Here is a 20,117-nt window from a genome sequence, read left to right as displayed (position 1 = left end):
AAGCCACGCCCTTAATTACATCAGCCACGCCCCTATGAAAGAACCCCAAGTTTTTTCATCCCCCTTAAAGCCCTGATCACATTGGCCTTTCATGGAGCACGTGAAAAAGTTCTCCACAAAACACAAAAAAAAAAAAATCGAATAAAGAAAATTTGTCATCAAGCTGAAACAGCCTTTTACAGCACACGAAGTCACAAAAATAACCGGCGACGACAAAATGCCTGTTTTTCCAGCAGTCACAAGGGGAAAATGCATGTTTTTACAACTTTTTTGACAGGAAGATTCATGATGCGAAAACCACACATTCGCGGACATTTTGATTGCCTTGCTATGGTGGGCCGCTAGGGCAATACAGGTTCGTGTTTGTTGGGAGCTCCAACACTTAGGCCTTTGTGGCGCAGACGCGAGGGAGCGCGCATTAGAAGCACATTACTTGCAGATTACAGCAGCACTGCTGGCCTACCCGGGGCTTAAAAAGTTACTGCTCTTTCTGCTGTGCACTTTAGAAGCAGCAGACCTGCTGTTTTGTGAGCGGAGTTTAATCAAGCACAGCAAAGTCCACCTACGCTCGCTCGGCTACACAAATTGTCTTCTCTGCCACGACAATTTATGGGACTGTAATGTATTTGCTTTTCACTTAAAGGCAATTCTGAGATACAGAGGAAAGGGATCTGCAAATGTATAGGTAATGAATGAGACAGACACGTCGACACAAGGCAGAAAGAGCAGAGGAAGACAGAGAGGAAGGACAGTGTTCAAGAAGGAGCGAGAGATGGACGGATAGGGAAATGGACAGCTGGGGTGGCGGAGAGAGACAGTGTGTCTGCGAGCACCAGGCGAGCAACACCCATTGGACTCACCGGGCTTCAGCCCCCCCGGCCTATCCCCCCAGTCGTGTGTTTCAGCCCGGGCTGACACAGCTTCACGGGCTGGCGACAGTCTAACTGCAGCCGCACCTGAGTACTTCACAGGTCCCGAGTACTTCACAGCAGGGCCGGACTGGCCGTAGCGGGCACCGGGCAATCCCCCGATGGGCCGCATGGGTGGGGGCCAGTTTTGGGCCCCTGGGGACCGTTTTTGTTACAGGGTCGTTTTTGCAGCATAGCAGTTTCCACCAGGGTGGCGGACGTCGTGGTTGGGGGGTTCCAGGCCGGGGCAAGTGTCAGCGCGAACATGACGGGTAGTGAGGAGCTAGGTTGGAAGGGCCAGAGTATCAGGACTCAAGGGTCATGCACACCAAACCTTTCCTTTTTTTTGCAGGTGGCAGGACATCTTAAGGCAGCGGAATCAGGAGAGCACAGTGCGGTTCATCAACCCAGAGGTGAAGTGAAGGCGTGGTGGAGAGTGGTCAGCCGGACTGCATCGTGGGACCTGGCATCAGCTGACACAAGAAGGTCCTGAGAGTCCTTATTAGGGCTAACAGAGAACAAGCGCAGAGCATCTTCAGGCAGGAAGAAAACATGGGTCACCATGGCTTGCAGCAACAGAGCACCTGGGAGGGTCTATTACAGCCCCCCATGGGAAGGTAGATGTTTACCCAGAGGTAAGGTGCAATGTATCATATCAGGTAGCGGTTACATCATGCCCTGAGTGAGTGGTAGCAAATGAATTGTCAGACTGCGTGGAGCTGGACTATGAGGAGGATAGTCTTGATGAGAGTGAGGTTGTGGACAGTGATGTGTGAGTGGACAGAGGTGGAGCAGCAAGGATCAGGATGGTCTGAAGTGGGGGGGAGTTAATCAATATCCGAGTAGTGTCTTACAGGCTCCACACATGGTACCGGTAAGATTCACCGACACCCAATTGGCATGCAAGTGGCCTCCACTGACAAGGTTGCAGATTATGGAGCGGGCACAGACCTTCACGCCAGGTAAGAATGCAGGAGCTGCAGGGACGGCCCTGGTGATGGTGTCAATTGAGGTGGATGCTTGGATCGGATGGGAGCAAACTACATGGCTACAGAAGGGCCGGTATGTGAAGGACATTAGGGCAATAGGGTAGGCATGGAGGAGCGGAGGTCGGACACAAAGGAAGGTGATGGTACACAAAAGAAGGATGCTGTAAAAGGGGAGGGTGTGACTTCCACACGAGCGGGAATGTCAGCAGGGGAGCAGCAGGGGGAGAAGGTCAAGGCCATAGGAACTGATGATGGGGAAAAGACAGGGGGGAGGGACAGAAAAGTAAAGAGGACAAAGAAAGTAAGGAACTGAAAAAAATAAACTCCCCCAACTGGGGGTGACCAAACCGTTGGAGGCACACCTTATGTTGTCCACAAAAGAAAAGGTTTGGAATATGTTGAAATGTTTAAGTTGTTACATAGGGAACTGGGGCCAAGGAGGGATCCAACGAGTATGAATATGAACTGTCCAAACCACCCAGGGTACCCATCAGAGGCACAACTAGAGTCACATTTTGGGGGGCGGTGGGGGATGGCTACAAAAAATTTCAGGGGGGGTTTAATTCTTCCAGCGATAGTCAAAGTGGAGATGCAGAGGCTCTAAGAAGAGGTGAAAAAACATCAAAGCCTCGTTAGTAAGTAAATGGTCTTTTAAAGACATGTGAAGTACTCGGGTGCTGCTGTGTGTGTGTGTGCTCGGGAAGCTGTCTCAGCCAGGGCTGACCCACACGACGGGGGGGGGGGAATCTTAACTCTAGGGCTTCAGTGTCTCACTGGTTCCTTAGTTCGATAAATAGCCAGCCTAGAGAGAATTAACATAATGTATGCTGTAACCACACTTCCACAAACGCATTGAAATGGATAATAAAAAGGGACCACCTTTTAGCCATATCCAGTGAGGCTTGTAGTACATGGAAGTACTATCTATAAAATGGTTTAACTAAAACTAATTATTTATCACAACCAATCTGTTGGTTTGGAAGCTAAGCCTGGAAAGGGAGCTCACCACCGAACCAAGTACAAATAGTCAATAGAGCCTAAAACTCGAAGATAGGATGTCCTGGGTTTCAAGAAGTCAACAAATGGCCTAACGCATACAGCAAGCCAGACACCAAACTTAGTTTTTAGACAGAATATAGAAGCCATCAAACATCTGTGCCACTACTGTCATGGTCAAATCATTCTCTTGTGTCCTTTCACTTCTCAGAAGTGCTTTATCACAGCACCCCTTAAAATGGTCAGACCCCAGGAAACGTGTGGTCAGGTGTTATAAAATTATCAACACGGGTAACTGTCATACAACCTACAGCACAGCAAAAGGTAAAGTTCCATAAGCAAATGGTCCTTAAACCATACTGAAATATCTCTGTCTAGAATTCTCAACAATCAAGTTCACAAACAAATAATCCATAAAATTCTTGGAGGAAATTAAAAGAGTCGGCCCAAACCTTAAATGTTAGAGGCATAAATAAGTAACAAAGACAAGACTAATTGCATGACACAGTAGGTGCTACGGGACAGCGGTTAAAGAGACAACAAGACCTACATTGCCAAATACAGCAGTGATGCCGCAAACCAATCAAAGGAGTTTTTTTTAACATGCACAATAAGATGGCTAACGAATCACCCTTAAATTTCTCAATGTGTGACTCACCTAGATGCATAGATCTCCTAATGTTTTTCAAACGCAAAATCAAAACAAAATGCATAACGGAATTGTCAACAGCATAGAACCATCACCTTACGCCCCCATTGCTAAGCCCCCCCCCATCTCAACGCACCTTTAACTTATTCCATTCAATCACCAAAGTAGAAATGTTAACTCTGACTCAAAAAAATCAAACCTGTGCAAAACCTTCCACAATGGCCTCTATAGAGTAACTACTGCCTGATCAAAATGGACATTGCGTCAATGATAAATGCTTCATTTTTCATGAATACTCTGACACATGCCTTCAATACTCTTCTCTTGAAAAAAACTTTAGCAGATCCAAAGAGCCTGCCTAACTAAAGTCCTGTTTCCAACTTACCCTAACCCAACATGGTAATGGAAAAGAAGACTACAAGAAAGCTGTAAGGGCACCTGGAACTAATCTACATCATGCATGATTACTCTCAGTCAGCATTCAGACCAGACACGGGAACTGTAAATGCCCTAGAAAATCAGCAGGCAACTAGTTCCTAGAAGATAACAGAAACTCAACTCTCATAATCCTTTTCTTTAATAAAACACATTTATTAAATTTTTAATCTCACACAGTACATAAGTTCTTATAAACATATTTTTTGATTTGCATACATTTAGACATAATTTCTTTGCATCTCCATATGGTATGAATCTAGAGGAAAATAACCACATTACACCGTACATGCAGTAGTCTTCTATTGATCTTTTCTATCTCCCCATTTTCCCCATATTAATCCAGTTCGCTCGCCAGGACTTCCTCAGCTCTGGTACTATGCCTCTGGATTCCATCCAATCTCTCCAAACTCTGGAATACTTGTGTGGACAGCTCCAAGCTTTGTATTTTGGTATTCCGAATATCATGCAGTGGGCCAATGCCCTTTCCCAGCCTTTGAGGTCTGGTGGATCAGTATTATCGTGAGTCCTTTCAAAGCCTTCTTTCTGGCTACAAGTCCCGAGTAGATCAGTCTATATCTGTGACTGTCTCTGTTTAAGATTGTGTATGGCAGGGTACAGTGAGGCGTCGTGATAAGCTGCCAGTGCATGGTTTCACCGAGCTTATGTAGCACCCCCTTCCAGAACAGACGCATCTCGGAGCAGGACAACACTGTGTGTAGAAAATCCCCAGTTTCTCTGTTACATCTGAGGCCATCTGGGAAGTCTATTTTGCTAAGGCACAGATATTCAGGTATGTGATGTATACTCTCTGAAGAAATTTGACCTGAACGATCCTGAAATCTGTCAAGATGGTGGTCTTTTTTTGGGGCCACTCTTGCTTCTTGACATTCTTATAAAATCGTCATATACTGTAACGTGCAGTATCACTGGGGTTCTCCTTATTCTGCCTGCTTTTGATGTCCAAGTGCAGCCTCTGGCACCGCTCTGTGTGTTCCACCAGGCAGACATGGTGACAGCACTGAAATTAATTTCCAGTTTGAAAACACACCAGTCAACTAGACTGCCAACACCGCCTGTCTGGGACATGAAAGCTTCCTTTCCTTGGTACCATGCACCACACCGAAAATACAAAATTTTAGAGTTGGAGAGACGTCATTTGTCGTCCAAGTGAACAAGGTCGCCAAGGGCATCAGTCTGCAGATTTCCATCTCCTTTGTTACTCAGCCCGATCATCCAGTAGGATTAAGGAGAGCACTGATAATGCATGCCTGGACTCCTGCAGCATCATATACATCGCACTCACAAAGAAGCCCAATGACAGGTTGAAAAGGCTCCAAAATCAGACTGCCAGATTGTTCATGAACCCGCAAACACGCAAAGACGTCAACTCTTCTTTGAAAGTCCCACACTGGCTCCCAGTGGATGAAAGAATTGAATTCACATTACTCTGTACTGACCACAAGGTCTACTAGGAGAAAGCCCAGGATCGAACAGAAACTTGCACTTACTAACAGGAATACCATAGCAGACAATTTTACAAAAGGACAAACCATGGAGGGAGATTGCAGGGAATCCAGGGTCTCTGACTGCGGACAGCATTAAATTTGAGATCGGGGATGGAGCTAAACTGAATGAGGTTCTGAAAAGGCTTGAAAAATGAACTGTTAAGATACAAATTCCCAAAAAAAGGAAAGAAAGCAACTGAGCAAGTGAGAAAAGCAACTGAAGGATATTGGACTGGGCCACTGTGGTGCCGAAAGGACTCTAGCTCTCTTCATCGAGTGAATATCCTGGCCCTTAGTCACCTGCAGTATTCTGAAATATCTGAAGGGTGACATGCAGTGCTTTGTAATACTCTAAAATACATAAATAAAACATTGATATTAAAGCAGAATAGGTACCATAAAGGAACAGACTGATGGATACATTCTACAAAAACAAGATGGATGAACAGATTGACAATGGGCAGAGCAGAAGATGTGACCAACAGGACAGATTGGAGACATGTGATAGCATGTGGGTAGTCAGTTTGATTTAGTCAAGCATCACAAGGTTATAGACCATTGCATAAACAATTTACTATTTCAATAAACAGTTCCAAGTAATGAGTTTTGGCCATATCAAACACTACCCTCGATCTTAATTATGAAACTGTACAAGAAGATCAATTCCCTTTGTCCCCCTCTCCCTGGGAAAACAAATGAGGGTGCGCAAATGTATCTCTATCAATAACTGTTCCTCTTGTCAGGGTGAAATGTTCCCCAAGTTAACTTTCCCGCCCAGCTAAATAGCCTGGCCTGCTATTAATAGCAGCCGGCTCAGTATGAGCTGACCGGCATCACTCGGGCTCCATCTCTGCAGAGAGCAGGCAACATCAGCGAACCTGGCATGGAAGACTTCCACCTGTGACTGCTAATTATGTTCTCAAAGGATAATGGAACATTTGCATTCTGGGAAGGGCGCGTGCACGGGGAAAAGTGCCGAGCAAAGTTAGCAAAACGAACAACAGCCTGAAGGAAGAGGATGCGTCCTGTGGGGAACTTCCCTGAGCAGCCCAGAGAGCAAGGCCCGAACGAAGTTGGTAAGAGCAGGTGGATTTTTGCTGTGCAAAATCTCATTTCAATCAGTTTGCGTCTACTCTCCTGATTACAGTCATTGTAGGTTTTAGAACTCTATGGACTTTACCCCTGCCCGTACTGCCCCTTTAAACACTGCCAAACTGGCATAGTCCTAATTGGCATATTTAATTTGCATATAAGTCCCTAGTAAGTCCCTAGTATATGGTACAAAATGTACCCAGGGCCTGGAAGTAAAATGTCAATAGTGGACTGCAAAACCTACTGTACCATCCGCGTCAGTGGCAGTGTAAACATAGCTTCAGGTCTACCATTGCAGCCTGAATGTAACACTGCAAAATGGGGTGTAACCTCTCAAAATACACCCTTGCGAAAGGTAAAAACCTTTCTTTTAAATATTAATAATTCACCCATTTCTAGGCCTTGTAGTCCACAGGACTATTTTTCGCTTAGTGGAGTAGGGTTTTCCCTTCACGTGAAACTGAATCGTCTTTGCATTTATAAATTTGAATAGACTAATGCCTCTATGTATTGGCTATTGATTTACAACTAACGTGATGATTTGAAATTATAACTTTGCTAATCTTTAATAAATCTTTATGGTTTGCAAATACAATATTCTCTATAATTGTTGTGGGACCAAATGTGCTTCATGTTATTAAAATGTAGTGAATGTTATGTTAGCCTTGGTTGGAATTAAAGATTCATCTGCTTCCGTGCAGCCGGTACCAGAAATATGCACGGTGCAAAGTGCTGTATCGCCTGCCTGAACTGTCAGAAGACTAATTAGCAGAAGCCTCTGCCAGCTCACAGCCTGTGCTCAGCCTTAACTAGGTGTAAAAAAAGAAGTCAAATTCCTGCCAAAGTAAACGATAGGCTGACCCGAATGACCAGAGATGACTCTTCTGAACTTCACAGAATATAAAGGGTGGGGCTCTCAGCATCCGCTTGACAAGTCTGTTGAGCCACATGTAACACTTAGGACACACTCGAAACAACAATTCTTGTGGATCTCCAGTCTGGTTGCTGAAGGACCCTGCTATTGTTTTACCAGACTTCTGTCTCTGGGTTTGTTGTGGGCACAGTGTCTGCTTCAAACTGTGTTTTAGTGTTTGGATGTGACAGGTCACTAGGATAACCATAGTACACTCCCTTCACACACTCACAGCCCTCAGAGCCCAGGTTTAGTATTGCTGAAGAATTTTGGCAGCTTGAAAATACCCTTACCCACATGTTTTGGCCTATTTTCAGTGTGGCAAACAGGAATTGCTGCAAAGTAGGGAGAGTTACCCCTGGCAACTTTGACTGCATTTGTTAAGGTGTACCCAGAAGTAATTCCCACCCACTAGCTAGTGCCAGGCACAAACAATATTGGCACCTCCAAGGGATCCACTTCAGAACACTTTATTGACCTGTGGAAGATCAGAAAAGGACTGGACATGCTGTCTGTGACCCGAGAGGAGACCTGAAGCACTTGACCTGCTGCCTTTTGTACCTGAGACAAATAATTTTAGTCCAAGGGTCATAAGGCTGATCTCCTGTGTGGCTACAGGGAGATAACATGCTGAAAGAGGCCTTTTTCCGAGAGTACCCAGCGGATGTATGATATTACAACGCGGGTTTTTACCACGCGTGCAGTTACATCGCATGCGTTACAACGCATGCGATGTTACAACGCTATGCCATTAGAACGCAAGTCTTTACATCGACTTGCGCTAGATGGCGTGCTGACATTAAAAAAGTGTAATTTACTATTCCAACTCCAGTCCACTTAACAGTAGGGAAGGTGTTGGGATAGTAAACTACACTATTTGTAATGTTAGCACGCCATCTAGCGCAAGTCGATGTACAGACTTGCGTTCTAATGGCATAGCGTTGTAACATCGCATGCGTTGTAACGCATGCGATGTAACTGCACAGCGTGGTAATAACCGCGTTGTAATGGCTGTTCCCCGTACCCAGCAGACCAGTGACAACTGAACCTGGGCTGGACCCTGCTGTTGGCCTCTACTTTACTTCTTGTGAGTTTCTAAGTGCCTCCTATGAGGTCTTTAGACGTGTGCTAATGTGGTGGCTTGGGACTTAAAAGACTAAGTCGGAAAGTAAAATCTTTGAACAGGAAGAACCTGGTTGGTGTATCTGACCGCCGCTCTACAAGGGCAGCCTCAAATAGTGCTTAGGTTATGGTTTCTAGAAGATTTTACTGCAATCGTCTTGGGAGGTGTTTGTACCTTTTTTGCTTTGCTTTTTTGCAGAACCAGCGCACTTATAGTTGGAGCGGCACTGGGTCCAAATTAGCTTACTGCAGACCTATGGCAGTGCCACTGGGTGTTTGAAGATGGTTAGCACAACAATACCATACATGAAGCTGTAAAGAGTCCCATTCCTGGATAATGCACAAAGGGATGTGAACAGTCAGACAGTACAGTTAATGTCTGCTAAGGTGTCTGTGCAACTCAAAGTAAAAAACTTTTAGGGGCATCGTGTACCTCCCACTTTAGCAGCTTCAGCGGTGGTGAGTGCCACTGAATAGTTCTGTGTAACATGAAGCACTTATATTATTTGCAGCTTTTGTTACTTTGTCAGAGACACCGGTCTCTAAACATAAGCTTATACATACTTCTGCAAGAGACTAGTTAATGCAGGTGTGGGGTGGGGCAACAAAAGGAAGGAGTGAGAATGGTTTAGATGGGCGTATGGAAGCATGGATGCATTTAGGGAAAGATAGAGAGAGGATGGATGGGGAGATGGATGAATAGATGGATGGGTGGTTGAGAAGAGTGATGGATCTAAAGAAGGTTGGAGTGAGGATAAATCGATTTAGGGAAAAGGATAGAGAAAGAGATGTACGACTGGTTGGAATTATTGATGCATATAGAGAAGAATGGAGAGAGGGTGTATAGAGTGATGCACGGATACAGAGTTGGATGGAAAGATGGCTAGATTTTGAGAAGGATAGAGAGGAGAAAGATGAGGGTGAGGATAGATGGAAGGGTATATGAATAGACTGAGAAGAATAAATAGGTAAATGTACATAACAAAGAAGGGAAGCTAGATGACGAAAATGATGGCTGATGGAGAGAACGAAGGAGGAAGAAAGGAGAACAGGATGGGGACAGAAGGATGGATGTATAGAAAATTGATGGAATTATGAAAAAATGACAGGAAGATGGAGCGGAAGAAGAAGGGAAAGAAAGTTGAAAAATACAGTAGGCTGGAGGGAAGGTAAGAAAAGGGAGAAAAGGCTGAAAGAAGGATGAGCAAAGAAGGAACTGGAGTGAGAAATAAGCTTCTGAATGACTGCTGGGCTTGCTTAGGGCAGTTTGCTATATGGTTGAAAGTGGGGTCTATTTTATTTTTGTGACTACCTCCTTGACAACAAGTGCCTTACTGGCTTATAATCTAGTAAGGCAGTGATCAAGAAGAACAAACACAACAGAAAGACCCTGTAGTACGTTTCCATTGTGCTTCCCAAGCACAAAGTGCACTTTTCTTTGAGGCATGCCTGAAGATTCCTAAAATCAGTCAGATTACACTAAGGAGAGGTAGTCTTATGCGTTGTGGAGGGTTTTGCGTCTGGAGTCTCATTCTTTATATTTAACAAGGACTGATTACAAAGTTTCTTCATTCTGGACTCGAAGGACCCCATCACGAGTGGCCTCTTAAACCCGATGAGCCATTAACATCAGTTTCCAGCCCCTTCACAATTTTGAGATCAGTGGTGTTTCTGCGGGTCTCCTTATCTTCACATGGAGGATTACGCTGGTCAAAGGAGCCAAAATCTAAATATGAAAATCTGGAGGCAAATGAGGATTTACCAGGGAATCAGACCCAGAGTTGTAGATCCCCTGGATGGTCCTCATTTCCAAGTACACACTGAGGGTCGAACTTGTAATGGCCTGAATTTCCATCCTGATATCAGTAACTAAAGGGGGGAGTGGGCCTGAGCCACTTTCTGGGCCACTTCCAATGAGGGCACATGACTTTACCTTTGTGGCTTCAAATATGGCATCTTCCTGTTATTTTGAATCTGTGATTTACTCAACTCTTCATTTTATTCCTGATACTTTACATCAACTGCAGTTCCTCTTCCATCTCTAGATGCATTTCCAGGTGCTGTGAGGTTTTCAGCTCCATCCATGAAGCTAGTGTGCATACACTCAGAAATGGCGGCCAACGAAATACATGCCCTCTTGTGAAGAAATCCCTGCTTCTATGCATAGATTTCAAGACTAATCCAACCCCTCCGTTGCTCAATACCTGCAACTGACATGGTACAGCCCTTAAAGTCACCACTGAGGAGCAGCGGCGATGGGTTCATATAGCGCTGTTACTGTGGAACAGCTGCAGTGCAACAAGCTGCCTTCAAACGAAAAGATAAATGCGCAGTACTGTGCTAAGTTAGGTTTCATCAACACAAATAAATGAACAAAAAGTAAGAGAGTGCCCCTAGATGGGCCACTGGAAACAATGGATGTCTTATGGCAAGTTCAAGGAAAGGCTCAAGGATTCAAACAGACACTGCAAGAAAAACAAGCGTTGGCATAGCCAATAGGTCTCGCCTTTGGGACCTTATAAGTGTTTAGTTAGCCAGCACAAGCTCCTTGGTGCAAAAACATCAACTGTTGCATGGCTAAACATATATAAGGTCCCAAAGGCCAGACCTATTGGCTATGCCAATGCTTGTCACACCTGGTAACAGCATCTGAGAAAAGAGTTCCCCTTACTTAGTACCAATTTAACACCCAAATAAAGCAATAAGCAACTAAAAGATGACTAATCAGCCTGTGCGAAAGCCTTCTGATGCCGGCAGGTAAGTGTCCTTTTTATTTATTAATTTTTCTCCCCCCCCAGCACTGCCTCCCGCTTCCCCTTGTACTGCCTCACCACTTTTATGTTAAAGCAGCCCCCACTGCACGTGGGTTCAATCTACGAAAGCTGGTGAGAATGGACATCTCAATCCTAGAATGAGATGCTTTTCCATGATAATGCTCTTGTGAAGTAATCAGGCTGCGGTCCCCGGCCCGGATGCCTCACCTCTGTCAGCATGAATCACTTCCTGTTACTGGCTGAGCATTAGGGCAATGCCTTTGAAGTACAGTGGCCCAATCGAGAAAGGCCCTCATGGATCTCTAAAACAGTGACCACAAACTTTTGTTAAAATGTTCGCCACTGTCGCCCCTGTGACACCTTAGCGCAGGGGTGGCCTGGGAGCGTGGCTTACAGAGGCCTTCCCTCAAGAACTAATGCACATTGGCAGGGCTTTAAGTGGGCCGGGTCTCACCGGGACTGAGCACCGGCAGTGTTTTTTAAGGGGGCCTCGAAACGGGTCTCTATCGGGCTCTGTTTTATGCCCTGGCACAGGCGGTCCGTTTTTTTTCCCCAGACTGCAGTGACAGCAGGCACATTGTGCGCGTGGTGAGCGTTGTAGGGGAAGGGAAATCCTTTAAAGAGAGTCATTTTCTCTCTGGATTTCCCTTCTCTTTTATTCAAGCAGCAACATTGTCGTGGTGTCACCACCAGGGCTTTAACTGGAAGTGTTTTCAATATTATATACAAGCCATAGTTGCTGCTTATTTATTTTATGCAACTCGCAACCATTGACAAAGTAAATAGTCATGACTTGTAGGTATGATGTGACTTGTTGTATCATATATCTGTATGCAATGACAGGAACAGCAAAATACAAGTCAGGCTGCACACTGTGCTAAACACAGATTTTTAGCTTACATGTTTTTAAGCCACGCCCTTAAATACAATGACCACGCCCCTTTGAGAGACCCCCCCAGTTTTTTCATCCCACTTAAAGTCCTGCACATGGGATTAGACATCACCCATGGTCCAGGCGGGGCACAGAGCCGCATAAGTGAGGGAGAGGGTGTGGCATTATGGCCGGAGCTCTCGACTTTCTACTTGGAGAACCAGTGTCGAATCTCAGCGCCTGCTCAACATCTACTGCAAATCACTTAACATCTCCGTGCCTAAAATAAAATTCACCTGAATTGTGTAGTGTAACCGGTGCCTCTGTAAAGCAATTCCAATGGCCTTGGGCCGAATTTGCGCTACACAAAAACTGCAAAAAAGGAGAACAATTAACCAGATACCCACTACCAGTATTATTTCATCACTAGCAGAACTTCCCCTGAAAGCCAACACTATGCACAAATGAAATTATTTGCCATTTTGCTATACTTTTAGGCTATGCATAACAACTCAAAAAACTGCTCTATTTTGTGAAGCCTTCGATTTATACAGGCTTTATCACCCCGCCTGGTCGGATAGGTCGACAGGATAACGCGCCTGCTGCTGAAATCTCCTCCATTGCGTTTCCAGCTTGGACCCATCACAGGCTAAGTACTTATTCGAGTTTTAGCAGAATATTCTCAGACTGGCTGCTTGGAGGACATCAATGTTGCCCACCCAATCAATACATTTCCCATACAAATTTGTGCAGAGGCCACCACATTTCCATAAGTCCTTGCTCAGGGTTTGCTAGATTTACCCAAAGTCCGGCCACACTGCATGTAGCCCCAATTTTCCGCAATATCTCCTTCTGTGTGTAGCGAAGTTTTTCCGCAAGTGGCTTCAAAGATTTCAGAGAAGTATTTAACCTTTTATAGAGAACACGTCACGCTTGAAGAGAGTCTATTAATCATTTTGTCCAGAATCTCAGAATCCTGAAAGGCAGATTTGTTCCCGCAGAAATTCACACCGGTGATTTCAGAGGTGCGCGCAGATGCTGTTTACAGGTGCTTAACCCACTGAGCTATCACCCTAATTGTTTACCAGCTTTGCAGTAATGCTTATGTTTCCGGATCTGAAAAGGAGTTTTCTTCCCCAGCGGAAGGACAAGGAGCTAAATGAGTCACATGCCTCAAACAAGCGCGGTGCACGCGCGCTGCAAGGAATGTCAGGTATGCAGCTGGCACCCGACCGCGCTGCTGCTCGCTCCCGAGCTCCCTTGGCTAGGGGAGAGAGAAGGCGGAACATGCACCCGTCTTTGGCCAATTGCGTGCTGTCTTTCTTAGAAAGACGTACGCAAAGGCCAATAGCGTGTGAGCAAAACAAAAGCACACGTATAAGCGTGTGCTCCGAGTTAAAAGTCCTTACTAGAAGCCTCAAAGAGAAGCGCATGCGCGCTGGCTCAGGCGAGACCTAAAAAGTGGGGAGGAATGGCAGGTATTCACATTTCTAAAGGAAACAAAGATGGTAAACTAATATGCATTCTTGAGGTGGCTAGTACTAGAACTACAACTCTGATACCTGATATCCTCGGCTCTAGTTCGCACTATATAAAACTCTAAAATAAAACTAGAAGACACAATAGGGGTTTGGAAATGAACATAGGAGAAGGGAATGGGAGCATAAAAGGAATTTCACAACAAGCACTGGCAAAGTCAATAGGCTTGCGTTGGATGCTTACATTTTGGTTTTGCCGATGCTTGTTTTTCTTTGCATTGGTTTTTGTAAAACTCTATTGTTGATGATATATGTGGTCCAACCAACCTGCAAATAACCATTGGCTAAAAGCAAAAAAGGTTTATTGGTGAGAAAAAAACCCACATTGCCATAGTAATTCCTGGCACTGAAGGGAACCACTTTGTGGATGCGTTGCTTGTAAAAGAGCAACATGCCGTCTCTCACAGTGAAATTAGGAAATGACTGTCGTAGGCTGGCCCATAACCCTGTATGTCATACTGTAGTGGGCGGAATAAATATGTGAATGACACTACAAGAGACTAAGCCCCTCTAGGTAAGAAGATTCCAGATCGAATTTCAGTAAAATCGAACAGTCTATGTTAATGCCATGAAGAGACGGGCTCCATTAACAAGGGGACTAAGAATGCTTGAATTAACTTGTATCTGCATTCTCATATTAATAACAAGTTCTCAAACTGCAATGCAAAACACTCTTCTGTATTTTCTAAAAGCAGTGGATAAATATTGCTGTTATTATCCAGTATGTTGGTTCTCAATAAACCCACCTTGGAAGAATGGAAGACCAACCCAGTCTTACTGGGATTTTACCGTGTTTCCTGCAGATCTCTGCATGCTTCACTGAGCCATCCTGTGGACGACGTTCAGAGAGAGGGTGACGTGGGGAGACACATCAAACAAGAACATTGGGCGCATTTACTGGAAACAGGCGTCAAGTTGCTTATTGCCCACATTTTGTGAGGTATAACTGCTGTTAACTCTGCTTGCCCCTCAATGTGTGCTTTCTCATTAGTCTCCATACGTTGATTGTACGGTATACAATTACCAGCCATTGTTAAGGCCACAGATGAGGACAATAACAGTTCCATGTCAGAATATCATATTCAGAAATAGTGTCTGACACACATTTTTATAAATATTATTTACAAAAATATATTCCTATTCGGTGAATGTGTTCCATTATCCAATATCTGGTTTCTTTGAGAGCAGCGCATGGCTTGTGCTCGTCTGGATTACAATCGATGTGATGTTCACCGAGGGATCTCTTCAAAGTTCAAAGATATTTTACTTTTGATGCTGTTCAGCTCAATGGCCCCCGCGATGCAGCTTGGAGTCACAGTATTTACCAACACACATTATGTCATTATAGTCATTACATTTCCATTAGTGAGTGTTAAGGGGATGTGAAATTGACAGGCCTGTTTCAATTTTTTCTTCTGTATTATTCTCCAGTAGCAGTCTTAACCGCCCATTAATAAAGCTCAGCCTTCTTCACCAAACCTCATTAGCCTATGAAGAGCTTCTGTAGTCCCCGCTGGGTGCATGTGCCTGCAGCAGCATGCCTTTCACCGTATGCCACCTCAGGAGCCTTTCCTCCAGTGGCGGCTCCTCCGCCATGGCGGAGGAGCATAGCCCACTGCTTTTAAGCAGTGCAAAGTAGACACATAAAATGACAACTTTAAGGTGTTATCATGTTAGGCTTCCTGCTGCTTTGTGGGTGGGTGGGCGGGCGGGGATGCCCCACTCTTGAAGCAGGGCAGGGGAGGAGTGGTTTGCCCACACCTAAGTGCGCAATGACTGTTTGGTCGGTCCTCTCAGGCCACCCAAAACAGTCATGCGCAGTTTCCCTGTTCTCCATGCATTCTGTATTACACCCTGTGTGGAGAACAAGCCCAGGCCCCCATTCCCTTGTTGAGCGTCCAACCAGGACACTCAGACCAATCGCAACACTGCTATACAGCACTGTGATCGGTAAGCACCCAGGATTCCCTGACCAATCACAATGCTGCATTGCAGCATTGTGATTGTTCAGTGGGGCCTGCTTCCTGTTCCACGAGTTGGGCAGCAGCAGAGATGCTGGACCCGGCGGCAAGGTACGTTTATTTATTTTTAATATATATTCACACCATGAGCAAACCTTCCCCTGCCGCGTGACCTCGCCACCCGCCAGCCATGCCGGCCGCCACTGATTCAGATAACAAAACGTGGAAACGGGCCAACGCCATTTTTTCTGTCATAAGAGAAAGAGGGAAAGCACACATGACTTCTTAATTCTGGTCCAGTGGAAGTGCATTAAAAAAGTATGGGAACAGTGATCCTGAGTGCAATAGGGACAGGATCAGTAAAGGTAGGGGTGGGTCAAAGGCACAGCTAAAAAGAAAAAAAATATCTTGTAACCATTTTGTTTCTTTTGCCTTCAGGTAACTGCATATAAAATAACGCACACCATAAATAAAGAATACAATCAAGTTAAACTAATCAGTGTGAAATGCACTATTTTATGCTCTGAAACCTCTATATATTAATGCAACCACAGATGCAGATGTCTGTCTGTGGAACCAGAAAAACACTGTATTGAATCCTGGTTGATGCAGTAGGGAATACTGACGGGTATTTTTAGTTCTTCGAGGTTCCAGTCTATGACAGAAAGCACTGTCAATGCGTACAGTATTATTTCAAACTTAGATTACACACAGCATAAAATAGGCTGCCACAAAATGTGTAATTAGCTTTAGGTTCAAAATTTTAAAAAAGTGTTTCCAAAATACAAATGTTAGTAATATGCAGACGCCTTCCCTTCCACCTCAGCTGAAGCTTCTCAGCTGTTGGAATTAACCACCCGGGAAAGTTGTCTTATAACAAAAATTAGGGCAACGGTTTTAGTTACATTTTAAAAAGTATGGGCACGTCGTGCCCCACAGTTCCCGCCCACTTAGACCTCAAGGTTGGTGACAGGAATTATGGGAGTCTCCTGGAAGACTGCAGATGCATGTGCACACCTCTCAAACATGTCGGCTGCTGAAACAGTCTACATGTCCAGGTGAAATACCATGGAGAAACAAGGAGTGATCAAGGAACTGGTTCAGAATTACAAATTCCCCAGGAGAGCCCTCATTTCTCATAAAACCCAATACCTTCAGCCCCCAGGTGTTACCGGTGCCCCACCTCTCAGTAATTCTGAGAGGAAAGAGTTGCGGGGGCAGGTTCAAGGACTTCCTAATGAGGCTCACATGGCACAGATGAAAAGAGAGTGCCAGTACCATAGAAAATATATTGTGTGAGTGTGGAGTTCTCTCTACGCTGGTACAGAGGAAGGCAACGTAAGGTGGGATCACCAAGTGTCTTTTGTAACAAAAGGCAGAATTATGGAACAATGCAATTTGAAGGAATAAGCAATGAGTGATCCAGTGAGGTGTTACCAAGATAAAGGTCAAAGAATGAAAGAGCGGTAGATAGGTGGTGGTGGCTTTGCCAATGACCAATATGAATGGTGTCTTCTCTGGAATGTGCGAGATGAGATCACCGTCGCAGCATGGAAGTGCAATACTGCCAAACAGATATGTTTGTGTCTTTTGCTTTGCTCTTAAGCAGGCCACCACTTGAGAGGGATTCTTCAATTTAAAAGGTGATTTCTCTAAAGACATTTTCTGGGAAAAAAACACAAATCTAAATTTGACGCCATTTTTCATGTTATTTCACTGTGCTCCCAAATATTTGCTCCTGAGCTAGTTACAATCTGCCATAACACAACACTGGATATTTTTGTTGAGAGGCCTCATATTCAGCCACCAATCTTAAACACGTCTCCACCTTCTCCAGCTGGAAAGGCACATCGAAATTAGTAAACGTGCTGATGTCACAGTTACGTCTAAAACGTTAGCCACCTTTATTCTAGCCATAGAGCCGCTTCTGCATATTGCTAATACATTTCTTAGCTGAAGGCCGGTTCTGCCGACAGTCAGTTTAATGGTTCATCTGCTGAAGAATTCCTCTCAAACACAAGGAGATGATGGACGGAGCGCTGAAAATCTGGGTTGAATCCATCATCGTTCTTTAGCTCACTTCGCCACCTCAGTTCAGACACAACTATATGCAAATCAGTCTTGACCCTGTGCCTCATGGGAACAGGTCAGCCCGAACTGCCAAGCCATGTGTTCCCTGGACCGAAAGCAAGCATCCTGGGACCGGTTTTGGGCTAACAGCCCTCATCAGCCAGGCTAGCTTGAATCCAGTGGCAAAGTGAGCAAGGGACCCACGTCTGGGCATACCCTGCCAACTTAGAGCAAACAAAGCAAACACAAGGAGATGATGGATGGAGCGCTGAAACTTTTCAGACACTCACCCCAGTCACAGATCTGGGTTGAATCCATCATCGTTTTTTAGCTCACTTCGCCATATGGCTGGGTCCAAACTGGAATGGCATGGTGAGCAAAAAAACAATGGATTTAGGCCCAGATCACTATACTGGGGTGAATGTATGAAATTTGTCTGCATTCTGACAATCAATTGTTCTTTTTGCATTTGTCACCCCGAGTGGGACGTGTATGCCCAGACATGGGTCCCGTGCTCTCCATGTCACTGGAGTCAAGCTATCCTGGCTGATGAGGGCTGAAAGCCCGAAACCGGTCCCAGGATGCTTGTTTCCAGTCCAGGGAGGACCTGGCCTGGCAGTTCGGGCTGGACTGTTCCCATTGGGCACAGGGTCAAGACTGATTTGCATATGACTGGGTGCAAACTGGAATGGTATGGTGAGCAAAAAAACGATGGATTTAGGGCCAGATTTCTGTACTGGGGTGAATGTATGACATTGTTCTGCATTCTGTCCATCAATTGTTTTTTGGGAAATATTCTTTTCAGCACTGGCAACACGTCAGACATTCCATTTGTCACTCTTCTACCATTTGAACATTACACCCAAACTCAACACTTATTGGACGGGCCATCCCAAGGCACAAACTAAATTATTTGCATGCTGAGATATCCAAGGCATTTTAGACTTTCTAGACCACGCATTGACCTTTGATTGTGTTGTTCAAAATTGTAATTTGACTGGCAATTTTAGCAAAGATCATTCAGTTACCTATAATTACAAAACGTCACATAAGAAAAGTGAGGACAAAATGTGACAGAAAAATGTTTCTGCAAGATAATGTCTTCACAACAATTATTTTTGCGGAAGATTTCCCCTGCAAGAAAGCTTTGTTTGGATTTTTGCCCTTCAAAACGTATAGATTTTTTTTTTCTTTACTTTGTCAGCCCATCAGGATGGTCAACCTTTAGAAAGCCACAAAGTCCAACTAGCATACCCCTACATTTGAAACATTGGATCACTCTGCCCTTACCTACTAAATGACCCAATTAGGGATTTAATTAGTTTGAATCTAGAATGATCTATTGCGTTTGCACGTGTTCCTGGGATCATTTTAGTCTTTACCTTCCGTTTGCATTTTAAATACCCCCTCCAGGTTACCGTGGGGATCAGGACTGTCATCAAGACTCTGAAATAAGTGGCTCCATCCTTGAGGACACGACGATGCAACCTCTGCTATAACTACACAGCTGGTATACAGTTTATTATTATTCCTCCACAAAAACAGTAATGGATAATTTTAGCAAATGCATGCAGAACATCTGTTCATGAAATTGTGTCAATCATCTACAATTTAATCTATTCATGACATAAGATACTTTTGGTCGGCTTAGCATTTAAAAACTAAAGCCTACATTTCCAGAGAAATGTTCTAAGCTCCTGTCCTAAGCTAGTATCTTCAGTAGAATATATTGAAATATTTTTACTAACTTCTAACTTGGAGCCCTCAAGTTCCAACTGGTGTAAAACCATCTCTTCTAATTTACTGACACTCACTCTTTAACACTCAATCAGAGAAGTGTGATAGTCATTGCCGTAGTTTTATTTAGGTTTGATTACAGTACGAACCGTATTTAGGGCTGCCATTTTGTTTACTTCCATACCTAGTGTATTTTCAGAATGTTTCAGCCTATCCCCTTCATAGTCTTTAACAGAGACAAGATTGTCTTGTCATTGCACTCCTTGAACTAGCAGAGCACACGTGGATTGTAAGGGGCTTTTAGATGCCCATCAAGACTTTCCCCAGCATGCCTAAGGATTTTCTTCACTACAAACTTATCAAAATACTATGTTGAAAATGAAAATGTCCTCATGCTATCTAGTCACAGATTTCACAAAGCCATCTCAGCCTGTAGCTCCTGATCAGTCTTGAGGCCCTATCTGTGAAAGGTCTCCCTACACAATGTGTGTGCAACTGACTATTCCAACTGGTCAAACTCGCACTGGAATCAGGCAGTTCACCACTAATCCTTC

The 20,117-nt window shown here is 44.5% G+C and overlaps 1 protein-coding gene across 3 annotated transcripts in view; it reads right to left on the bottom strand.

Moving 5' to 3' along the window:
- Positions 1-20,117, bottom strand: part of ERBB4 (erb-b2 receptor tyrosine kinase 4) — a 2,224,949-nt gene that overhangs the window by 386,112 nt on the left and 1,818,720 nt on the right. The window lies entirely within an intron of this gene.

This window comes from Triturus cristatus, chromosome 3_2 (genome assembly GCF_964204655.1).
Source record: "Triturus cristatus chromosome 3_2, aTriCri1.1, whole genome shotgun sequence".
Lineage (NCBI taxonomy): Eukaryota > Metazoa > Chordata > Amphibia > Caudata > Salamandridae > Triturus > Triturus cristatus.
This window is presented reverse-complemented; position numbering and strand designations above follow the sequence as displayed.